We start from the raw sequence: 11,125 nt of genomic DNA, 5'->3' as shown, positions 1-11,125 counted from the left end.
GGAATGGGCCCTTCAGCTGATCCATTTACTGTTCACTAAAGCCTCATCAGAAATGGTCTCTGTGGACGGGAGGCTGTCAAGGAGTCATTCTGAGAGAAGGGAAAGTGCCATCAGATTTTAATCCACCAAGCAATACCATTTGAAAACCAGCTGGTTGGCAACAGCTTCATTTCTCATCATGACAGTGATCCCAAACACACTGCCAATGCAATAAATACATACCTGGTTAGAAAAAACAAACAATGGAGCATGATCAGTCATGGATTTGGCCCTCAGAGCCCGGACCTCAACATTATTGAAGCAGTGTGGGATCATTTTGACACAGAAATATTGATTAATAGATCCCCCCTTTTTAAGCCTTAAGTATAAATGCCTCAGAATTTTACTTTTGTAATATAAACTCAATGTTGAGCTGTGCGGGGTTGTATTGCAGATAAAGTGTTTACACTGCTGAGAAGCCACTTTTTGAGTGAGGCTGAGTTAAACAGAAATAATAATACTAATATTAACCATTCTTCCTTTCACACAGCGCGCTTTTGCATTTGCTCCTGAAAACGCAGCCCAATCTCCACTGTGAGTAAAACAATCTTACCAATAAAGGAATACTGTGTATTCCCACACTCTGGCAATGTCAGTGAACCTCTCTTGTAGCTCTGTGACTGCTTTCTGTGCTCCGAGCTCTCATATTTTTGCATGAGTAGTTTACAAACTGCTCCAGATTTGAACTTCTCTCTCGCCCTCCCTCCCCCGCTCTCTCTCTCTCTCTCTCTGAAGGTGGGGGCAGAGAGCTATTAGCTGAGCGCTGCAGACATCATTAGGAGGGGAGACGCTTTCCACCGTCAGCGCCGGAGCAGAGCAGGGGAGCCCTGGCAACAAGGAGAGACACAAACTCAACAGCCCGCTACACCCCGCAGTAAGTCGCACAAAACTATTTCCACAGAGCCGGTTTCGCCAACCTGTCACCGTTTTGACGTTGTCACTCTTCTCTTTTGGAGCTGGCTAAATTTAAAAAAATGGCTGGAAGAACTGGGAAGGGTGGCGCTGAAGCTCTGGTTTACTTCAAAGCCTTAGAAAATGTTTACTTCGCACTCTGACCTATTTTTAAGTGACCACACAGTACGCGGCCACGAGGGCTGTGGGTGGGTATACTTGTCATTTGGAAACGTCCCATTTAAACAACGCAAAGTGTTGTTTAAATGGGACGAAAGAGGGGCGGAGGTTCGGCTGGATTCTGACCGAGCGAGGAGCGCGTCCGCCGGGTGAGTTGGGAGTCGGGCAGGCGCTGTACTTCCAGTAACTGCGCCACTCGACCTCGGCTCAAAACATTTCCTCTTTGCAGACTATTTCTTTGTCGGACATGTCCGAATAATGTCGCTTCGGGCCACATAGGTCTTCTTCTGAACTCTTTTCTTATTGACAGGGACTGTCAGGGGAAAGCGTTACATTTTTTTTAAATCTACGTTTCACTATCGCGGAAGTGTTTTCTCCACACGAAAGGAGGCGAACTACTAACCACAGTCCACATGATTTCTAGATAAAAAAAAAAAGCGTAACCGCAGGTGTTTTGCATGTTTCGATTCTTAGGAAGCATTTATTGTTGCGCACGTAATACTACACAATGTTTTACGTTGCCAGCTGGTTGTAAAGGACATACGGTTTGTGATTGCAGGACTACCCGTGATGTCATTCATCCTAGCATGGACCATTATATAACGGGACTGTAGGGAAGCCTGTGATAGCAAGCTATTTTTACTCTGTTTACACCTCAGAGCAGGGTAGGCTATGCGTCCCAAGTGGTAGCCAATGCTTTCACTCACACTATAGTTTTTTAACGAGCATTCCTAATGGCAGCAGACTGATTGACAAAGTGAATGCTCAAGATTAAAAAAAGAAAAAGAAAGAAAAAAGCTGCGCTTCTTTCCACCAGCTGCATGCTTAAGTCTTCCTCTTTTCTGATGATATCTGTGCAATTTATAGGAAAAACACGAAAAAACAGAAGTGGGTTTGCATTACTTGTTGATTATGTCATTTTCATCTTTGAAGCCTGTCCTGTAGCCTTAAGCAATGAATGACTGGACACCCCATAGAGCGCTTTCAACACAGAGATATCTCAGCAGACAGCTGTGATCGTGGTTAAACTTGCTTTCTATCTAAAAGGCTTGTTTTGCTACTTTTTAAACGTGTTACTGAAAGAAATAGAAAATATTGCAACACCAACAAATTTGAATCTGCAGCTTTCAGTAAAAACACACTTTCTGTTTTATTCCATGGTTCTTGTAATTCACTCACTTGCAGCCACTGTGTGTTAGCAAACACTTGCAGAGTGAACCTATAGAGTCAGTGCAGCCCGTCGGCTCCGGTGTTATTACTTACCTGTTTTATGGTGTTGGACATTTCTGTTAGTGCTGTCGCTAGTTCAAGAACTTCTGTCCTCCGTGGAGGATGCGAGCACAAACGTACGAGTGACCCATTAATTAAATTCCTTGCTTGCTTTGACTCATGCCTGTAAACACATGTTTCAGATTTTATCTGCACTGCCTGTGATTGTTGTTGTCCAAGTACTGAAAGAAATGTGATCTCGTGGTTGCCATAAATCCCATATACAAGCTTCCAACATTTGTGTCAGTGCAGTGAAACACACATTTAGAAACACCTTCATGTGGTACATGGTGTGGAAAAATATTCATAGATCAGTGTGAAGTTACTTTATAATAGGGCTGCCACGATTTGTCGACTAGTCACGATTACGTCGACTATCAAAATCGTCGACGACTGATTTAATAGTCGACGTGTCGTTTGAAGCTTTGTAAGATCGCAAAAGACGCAGGAATAATAGCAGGATTTAAGAGTGTAATAACGGACTGAAACAGAAGATGGCAGCACTGCATGTACAAGGATGCCAGCTGCCGTTAAACCCCGAAGAAGAAGAAGCAGCTGTGTCCCAGAATTCATAGCGCGGCCCAGCTTAGTTTCCAACAATGGCGGTAGCTAGTTAGTTTTAATATTACTCTTATTATTCTTTCTGGGTCACAAAATAAACGTTTAACATATTTTCAGGCGAGAATGTAGCTGTGTAAACCTCAAATATCGGCTCAGTTTATCAGGACACCACATATTTTCAAAAGCGCTCCGACGTTTTCGGAGACGTCTGTTACCCACTAGCTCGATAGCTATCCGGGGGCTAGGTCACTAGCGCCGTGAGAACACCGGACTCCCGGCAAATTGTTTTCAAACCCACCGCCGTCTTTCGCGACTCAGGTTAAATATATATGAGTCACTTAGATAAATTAAAAATGTTGTTGTTTGGCTTTTTTTTTTTTTTTTTAGTATTTTATTTGTTCCTGAGTAAATGGTTTGGCTGAGATTAAAGTTATAGTTTTTACACAGCTGAATAAACGTCAAGCAGACAGCTGATTATCAGAAGTGTGAGATGCTGGAGAATATACTCCGGTGTCCTGTTATATTTTAGATAGCAAGGAGTTTATTCAACTTTACCGAAACAATCTGCAAATTTCATTAAAATTGAATAAACTATCATCTTGTCTTTATTTTTAGTTAGCACCTTAAAAGCTTAAAGCTGTAAGCTAATGATAGTTATAGAAGAGCAGATGCTGCTGGTGCAATAAGCTGTAGTTTTACGTCCAGTGGATGATGATCTGATTAGTCGACTAATCGCAAAAATAATCGGTGACTAGTCGACTATCAAAATAATCGTTTGTGGCAGCCCTACTTTATAATTACTTTTATTGTTTAATATTAAATAATTTGGATTGCTTATTTATTCAGAAAGACAGCAGAAAAAGTGTGAAGAAAAAATAATGCACACTAGTTTGACTTTTGTCTCTTTTCTGTAAAAAAAATACATAATCGACACTGGCCAGCCATTTTTTAGGTACTGGTATTCGGTCAGACCCTTTCGAACACGCAGATCAATGCATTGAGTTGGTGGCATGTGATTGGCTGTTGTATTTGCACTTAACAACATGGCCATTAAGTCTTTATTAACCATACTGAAACTATTATGTATTTTTTATGTGTGACTGGTATTAAATACAGCAGGTTGGAGAAGAGAGGAAGGGGTCGCATCCAAGAGGTACTCGGGAAATACACAGCTCAGCTTCAAATCTTTAACAAGGGATGGATTCATGTATAATGATGGGAAGGATGTGGATAATGAAGTGAGTGGGATCCGGTGTTAGTCCCTGTGGGATGCCATGGAAAGGTCTTTTTAATTGAAATAAATTTCTCTGCTAGCGAGGTCAACTAGAGGCGTCCAGGAACTGTTCACGACTGAAGCTTTATAGATGTTAATCCACCGCGGTGCATTTTTAGCACGCAAATATCCACCGCTGTATGATGGCTGACAGCGTGCAGCACGAGCAACTGTTTGCCTTTTGTCCCGTCCCCTGCACCTTCCACAGGCAGCAGCTTTGCCTGAACCGCTCAGAATGTTTCTGGTGGTAAGAATGCTTATGGACGGGTCTGTCTCCTGCTGTGTGCTACCTGTGAAAATGAGCAACTTCCGCCAGTGTGCTCACCTGATTCTCCAGACTCTGGTGTTCCGGTGTGAAAACAGCTTATGGCTGGAAGATAGATGCATTATGAATGCTTGAGCAGAAGGGAGGTGTTAATATAAAGGGAAGACGGGCAGATTTTTAGAAGGGAGGTAAGCAGAGGGTGTTGTAGTGATTTAGGTAGAGTGGCAGCGATTTGCCCAGTGCTAATCCAAGACTGTTACCATGAGATGCTGAAAAGTAAACTTAGATTTTGTTGTGCTAGTTACAGTTTGAATTTCAAAGAGTTTTAGATTGAGTTTGTTTGAGTTTCAGAATATTTTTTACCCACATTTCTCCAAAAAGCGTTGCCTTACTTGTAAGGAAAAGTATGAAGCAAAAGTCCAAACTGTTGTACAAGTCGTGCGGCTGTGAATCAGGCATGCTGCTTCAGCCGCTCTCCCGCCGCACGCACGCACACATGCGCACACTTTACCACTGCTGCTATAGCCTTTGATTTGAGCCGCCACTCACTTTCAAATGGTAATGAGTGGCAATTAGAAGCCAATGTCCTAATCACAAGTCATTTAACTGAGCTTGGCTCATTTGCCATATGTGTGCACGGACTCACACCGTCAAACACACATGAATACACACATCTGCTAGATCACGCTAGAGTGTCGTCTTTGGAACTTGCGCTGTGTGTGTGTGTGTGCGCGTGTGTGGAAATGAGCGGGAGATTTTGTGTCAGTGTGTTTGTGTGTGTTTGTGAGAAAGACATAAAGAGAGATCATTTCCAGGTAATGATTGGGTGGAGATTTCACGCCTGAATGAATAAGTGACAGAAATGGTTTAATACTCTGAGTGAATGATGGGTGGGAGGATCAAATAGATCGACAAATGTGCGAAACAGGTGTCTGCGTGTTTCTGTGTGTCTCTATTGAGCCATTATGTGGAACAAAATGCTTACTCTTTACATTGGGTTGCACAGAAAATTTGACAAGTTGCACTGATCCACTTGTAGTGCAAAAATGCCATAAATAAAGTGGGATTTGTCATAGAAATGTATTGTAAATTCTAATTGGCAGTATTTTTATGCCTAAAAAAGACAATAAAATTATCATATAAATTACATGTGATTTTTGAGACTACTTGAGGCTACAAAAAAAAGAAATTTGCAAATTTTTTAAAAATTGTGGCATGACTCTTGAGTTTCGATTTGAAATACGTTTCATGCCTTCACGTGGGAAAAGTGTTTCAACCTGAACCAAAATCCTTATCGGGCGCTTAGATCTACCCGTGTAGTTTGGTGCCTCAACCTAAAGAAGCAGTGACTGAAAATGAAAGTTGAGTTTAAAATCTCACAGTAGAATATCTAAAAGCGAAACTAATGTGTGGTATTCCAACTTCAGTCTCATTTTGCCGAAAGTCTTGTGACTTGTGGTGCCGCTGCGTGCCTCCTAGTGTGGTTTTGTTGTTTACCGCTACAGTTTGCGCCCATGAAGACAAGTCAGTTAATAAACTGTTGTGACTATTGCGCGAACGGCTTCCGGGCAGTGCTGTTCCTGCAACTTTCTCCAGTTTGTCCCTGGGGATCCTCAGCTACTCCCGTGTCAAAGTTGAGCTTAATCTCTCCAGTGGGTCCTACGCTGACCTTTCCCACTTGGCTTTCTGGTAGTTCTCCATCATCAAGCATCCAAATCAGGTGCCAGAACTGCCTTACCAAGCCACAATGTTCAGAATAGTCACTAAACACCTTTATGTCTGTTGCTGTAACACAAAAAAATGTTATTTGCTGTGGGATAATGAAAACGATGCCGCATTCACACCAGACCGCAGTTGCGAGTTAATCTGTGGTTTTCTCCTTTTCTGCTAAAAGTTACCCGAGAAATTGACAGAAAGGAAACAGTGTTGGTCAGAAATGCAGGGGTATAATAAAAAAAAAAGAAGCTCAGAGGTATAATAAAAAAAAAAGCTCAGAAGTGTGGGATCGAATGAGGTGAGCCCGAAAAGAATGACAAAAAGCCAGTGAGGTGAGCTATGAGGGACCAACAAAATAAAGTGTGTGAGGAAAAATGGTTTTAAAAAGGTAGAGAGCAGTGGGTGGGGATGGGGGCAGATCAAGCGATCGAGCTGTCTTGTTGAACTGTGCGGTGTGCTCAGACCTTTTCAGCTTTTCCTTTTATCCTCCTCTATTCACGAGTGCGGCGAGTACACATGCACGCACTCGAGATAAAGGACACATTCACGTACAGTATGCTGCTATTAAGGGGATCAATGAACGTTTCCTTGTGCCAGAACACTTCACCATGTGTTATCATGTTTTTTTTATTGACTAGTGTACAGTCCTGTGTTCCTTAATCTGTCGTTTGTGCCCTTGAATCTGCAGGAAGAGTGAAAAACATGCCACTGTTTGCTTGCGCTATTTGCCAGTATTTGTCCCGATCATAGTTTAGTTTATTAGTGTACAGCTATCACGACATTAGAGGACCTAAGAAAGGATTGCTCTTGTTTGCCACTTTGCAGCATTCAAATCAAATCAAATCAAATCACTTTTTATTGTCACATCACATGTGCAGGCACACTGGCACAGCACATGCGAGTGAAATTCTTGTGTGCGAGCCCCACAAGCAACAGAGATGTGCAAACACAACAACACAAACGAGCAAAATACAAGAATGGCCAACCTGAAACTAATAAATATATGTACAATATATAATAGTGTATGCATTTCTGGATGTGTATACTAAATATTTTCCTACGTGTGTGTGTGTGTGTGTATACACATTTTTACAAATTAAATAGTAAAATAATAATAATAATAATAATAATAAAATATATAAAATATACAGAGTTGAATATGTGCAAAACAAGTGGCATTTATATACAGTGTGGAGTGCATAATGTTGAATCCTTGTGTGTGTGTGCTCAGACATTAGAGCCTTTGTGACCCTGTTTCTATGCTTACCGTCTTTATTTTGAAGTGGCTAATCAATACCAATCTTCTGAATGACCAAGATAGTCCCAGTGCCCGAATGAGCGAACGAGACAGACAGAGGAAGATAAATAGAGGGAGAGAGGACTAAAGCCATCCTACAAACTTGTGTTACGCTGTCGGGTCGATAAGCTGCTGTATGGCTCAATAACCATGTGAAACAGGGAAGCTGGCTTTGGGACTTACTTTGGCTTTTCGCTCTGTAATGGCTGCCAGTGGAGCTGACATGATATAGGGTCGTCTGTTTTCCAGGAAAACGGTGTAAAAGGCTGAAATAGTCTAAACTCCAGGGTGTATAAATAAAAACAGAATAATAGGTAAATGACGAGCACGCAGGCTACGAATTTGAATCTGTAAGCCAGTAAGATCCCCTGAACTATAAATGAAAGGCAGGTGAACATGCAGTAGTTCATTCACCATGCTCCCGCTTGTTATCTCTTTTCCAATAAGGAACGAAAAGTTTTAGTCGTGGGCCTTTTGAATGCTAAAATAAATGAAGGAGAACCAAACAGGTAACGGCTCAGCTATTAGTAGGGAATGTGTATGTGTTATTGGTTTTATATAGGGCGTAACAGAGGAGTGTCTCTTTAAGATGAGGCTTGAAAGAGCCACAAAACATTTGGTGGGATCATTGAAATCTGGTTTTGTTGCTAAAATTGTTAATTTGCTTATTTCAAAAAAATATTCCTACTTATCTCCAAACTACAAAATCCTTCTCTTCTCTTCTCTTCTCTTCTCTTCTCTTCTCTTCTCTTCTCTTCTCTTCTCTTCTCTTCTCTTCTCTTCTCTTCTCTTCTCTTCTCTTCTCTTCTCTTCTCTTCCTTATCAAAGGCAGTAGAGGATTACAGAGGGGAGTTGACGCTGACTGGCAGGCAGACAGCTCCTGCAGACTCTTCTTTTCCCCAGCAGAGCTTCAGGCTCGGGACAGGGATAAGCTGACAACCTGGGACACAGCCAGATAGATAGAAAGAATGTTAGGAATTGGGGTAATGTACATTCATTGGAGCACAAATGTAATGAGTTCTACATTACATTCACAAATACTGTTTGGGTGAAGGTTATGGCACAAGATTAACAACTAATGAATTCTTGTGCTCATTCTGACTTTATTGGAGCTGATTTATGGGGCAGTACTACGTTAATTAATCAAAATACACTGTTACTTGTGCTATAATTGATTACATCAGGTCATGGTTAGCTTTATTAGTCATCCCAGACAGCTGGATAAACCGAATTGGACCATGCCATTCAAATTCTTCCTTTCATCTTTTCAATTACAAAGAACATTATACCCGTTCTTGCAAGTCGCTTTTTGTATTCATGCATTCAGTTATGTCATGTAAACCAGTCTAGTATGAGGCAGTCGTTTTGTAATTTCCCATTTGCAAATTAAACCTTAAAGTTTAACAAACTGTAGACCGAGCTGGAAATGAAGGTGTCTGGACATGCAGAGAGTCCATTACATCACGCTAACTTGTTTGAATTGTGAATTCCAGTTAAAGTGACTCTAAGTGCACCTCTATTTTTGCTGGATTTACCTCAGTGGGTAGCAAAAGCCCCATGTCCCCAGTTGCAAAGTGGGTGTGTGGGTATCAACAATGACTTAAGTCTGAGCCAGAAGGATATGCATTGAGTGAGAGGAATTCAATAACAGGAAAATGGCCAGTGATAGAAACAATCCCTGGAATACCAAAACCCACCCTTCACCAGTGTTATTCTTGGCAAAACATTGCTTTCCATTACTACTGTTTACTCCTTGTAAGGCCAGGGTCAGTGCAATGCACCAGAAAACTATGCTGCCTGTCATTTCATTGATGGTCCATGACGTGGCATGTGGAGTAAAGACGAGAATTCAAATAAGGGCTAGATGCTCTCTCTATCCTTTTTTTGACATTGCACCGATATGTAGTAACAAAAAATCATGGTTAAGCATATGGCCTGGGCCATACATGGGCAAACACTTGATAACAGGTCGAGACAAGTCTGTGCAACTAAACCACAAGCAGTATTTAAAACAGTGTCTGCAACACTGAAACTATTTCCTCTGACAAATCTGTGGTGTGGTTTGAATAGAGCTGGGTGCAGTGCTGCATTTCTCTGTCTATCTGTATGTCAGTCCAGCTGGCTCCATGTCTGGCTGGTAGCTGCGGCTTGGCTAGTTCACCTTTATACTGGATGGCTGGCTTTGGGTCAGCCTCATCTGGCTGGACATTTGGCTTGATACTTGGCTGCAGGCTAGCTTTCTGACAAGCTTTCAGGGTACATGTCTGACTGACTGACTCGCTAGCTATTATTTCTGGCCTTTCCTTTAGCTATGTAGTAAGCTCATGACATTGGAACAGGGTCATTTGGCTGTGACAGTCAGGGAGGTGTGCTAAAACACTCCTTCGGAGCGATCCAGGATGATACTTGCCCGGCCGCGATCCCCAGGAGTCCATTCCCAATTACAGTTTCAGGACCTCTTTGGAGAAAGTGTCTTTTCTTTTTAGTTTGTTATTCTCTTCCATCGGCATTAGACTAGAAAATATTTTCACAAAGTTACAGCACTTGACAAATTTATTACACCACCTGTCATAAAAACAAGAAAACGCAAATTTAAAAGAATAAATCACATTTTCGTACCCACATTCGAGCCGGCACACTGGACCGAGAAGTAGAACATCCAAACTAACTAACATGAATTCACACTCGAATAAATCTGTCGCACAGACACTTGTGGGAATCGAACTACCACCGTTCCAATCAGTAGACAATCTATGTGCTCTATGTGCTGAGCTACAGCCACCCTCTATTGAGGAATGCAAGTAAATAACTGTAATTTGGCATCTTAATTAAAAAGATTTTTTCAGATTTTTTGTTGTTTGTATAACAGTAAATTGGAAAATCTTTATAGTTTTGCCATTAAAAATATCATTTTAATAAAAGAAATGTGATAAAATATTTTGATAATGATCAGTAATTTAGTGCAGCTGTGGTATAAAGATTACATTGGGTGGTGGTCTAATAAATTTGGTTGGCACTGTAAACCAGTGGCCCGCAGTTCTTGTTTGATGAAAGTCACTGTATTGTATGCATTACTGGGTGATGAGAGCTGACTTGTACGGTGGTAGCATCACTCCTGCTTTGAGTGAGTTGACACAAGTATGGTGCAAGACAATTATAGGAATTCATTTCTGTACAATAAAGAGAATTCATTTTCTTCCTGCTGTTTTACCGTCTATAACAGTTTTCTCTTCTATGCTTTTTTTAATAGCGTCACGCTTCTATTATTGATTTGATTGGAATGGTGTTTTGCAAGATAATGCGATCTTTGTTCTCAAGTTTAGAAATAATTCCCTGAGTTGAGAAAAACAAAAACTGTATATATTATGTGTAGATGTGTACGGAGCCTGGGAGCTGCCATATGGAGGAAAGACATAGCTGGTAAAACAGGAGACCGTTCATGTGTGAAGTGATTTTTCTGACACGACTGTGAAGGAGTGAAGTTATTTATAATTTTTGTAGTATTTGTAGTATCGGTGTTGTAGAGGGTCGGTTGGGTGCACGTGGAGAGACGCCTCCTCTTGTTGAAAATGAAGTTGCAGCTTGTTATTCGCCGTGCTGTGGCTACAAAGAGGAGCCGCCCGTGTTTTACCAA

At 41.4% G+C, this 11,125-nt stretch overlaps 1 protein-coding gene across 2 annotated transcripts in view; it reads left to right on the top strand.

Moving 5' to 3' along the window:
- Positions 1-658: 658 nt before the first annotated feature.
- Positions 659-11,125, top strand: part of atxn1a (ataxin 1a) — a 110,887-nt gene continuing 100,420 nt past the window's right edge. Inside the window, exon 1 of one of the 2 annotated variants that reach the window (XM_086279755.1) lies at positions 659-913. The gene's annotated coding sequence lies outside the window, so the exon portion shown is untranslated. Of the gene's footprint in view, positions 914-8,337; positions 8,475-11,125 lie in introns of those variants that run through there. The other variant, XM_086279756.1, reaches the window with a different exon arrangement.

The sequence above is a fragment of the Aulonocara sp. 'chitande type north' Nkhata Bay genome, linkage group LG22, assembly GCF_057382095.1.
Source record: "Aulonocara sp. 'chitande type north' Nkhata Bay isolate Kocher_YH1m ecotype deep benthic linkage group LG22, A_spYH_male_GT1.1, whole genome shotgun sequence".
Classification (NCBI taxonomy): Eukaryota; Metazoa; Chordata; class Actinopteri; order Cichliformes; family Cichlidae; genus Aulonocara; species Aulonocara sp. 'chitande type north' Nkhata Bay.
The sequence above is the reverse complement of the archived record's forward strand: the minus strand, read 5'-3'. Positions and strand labels throughout refer to the sequence as shown.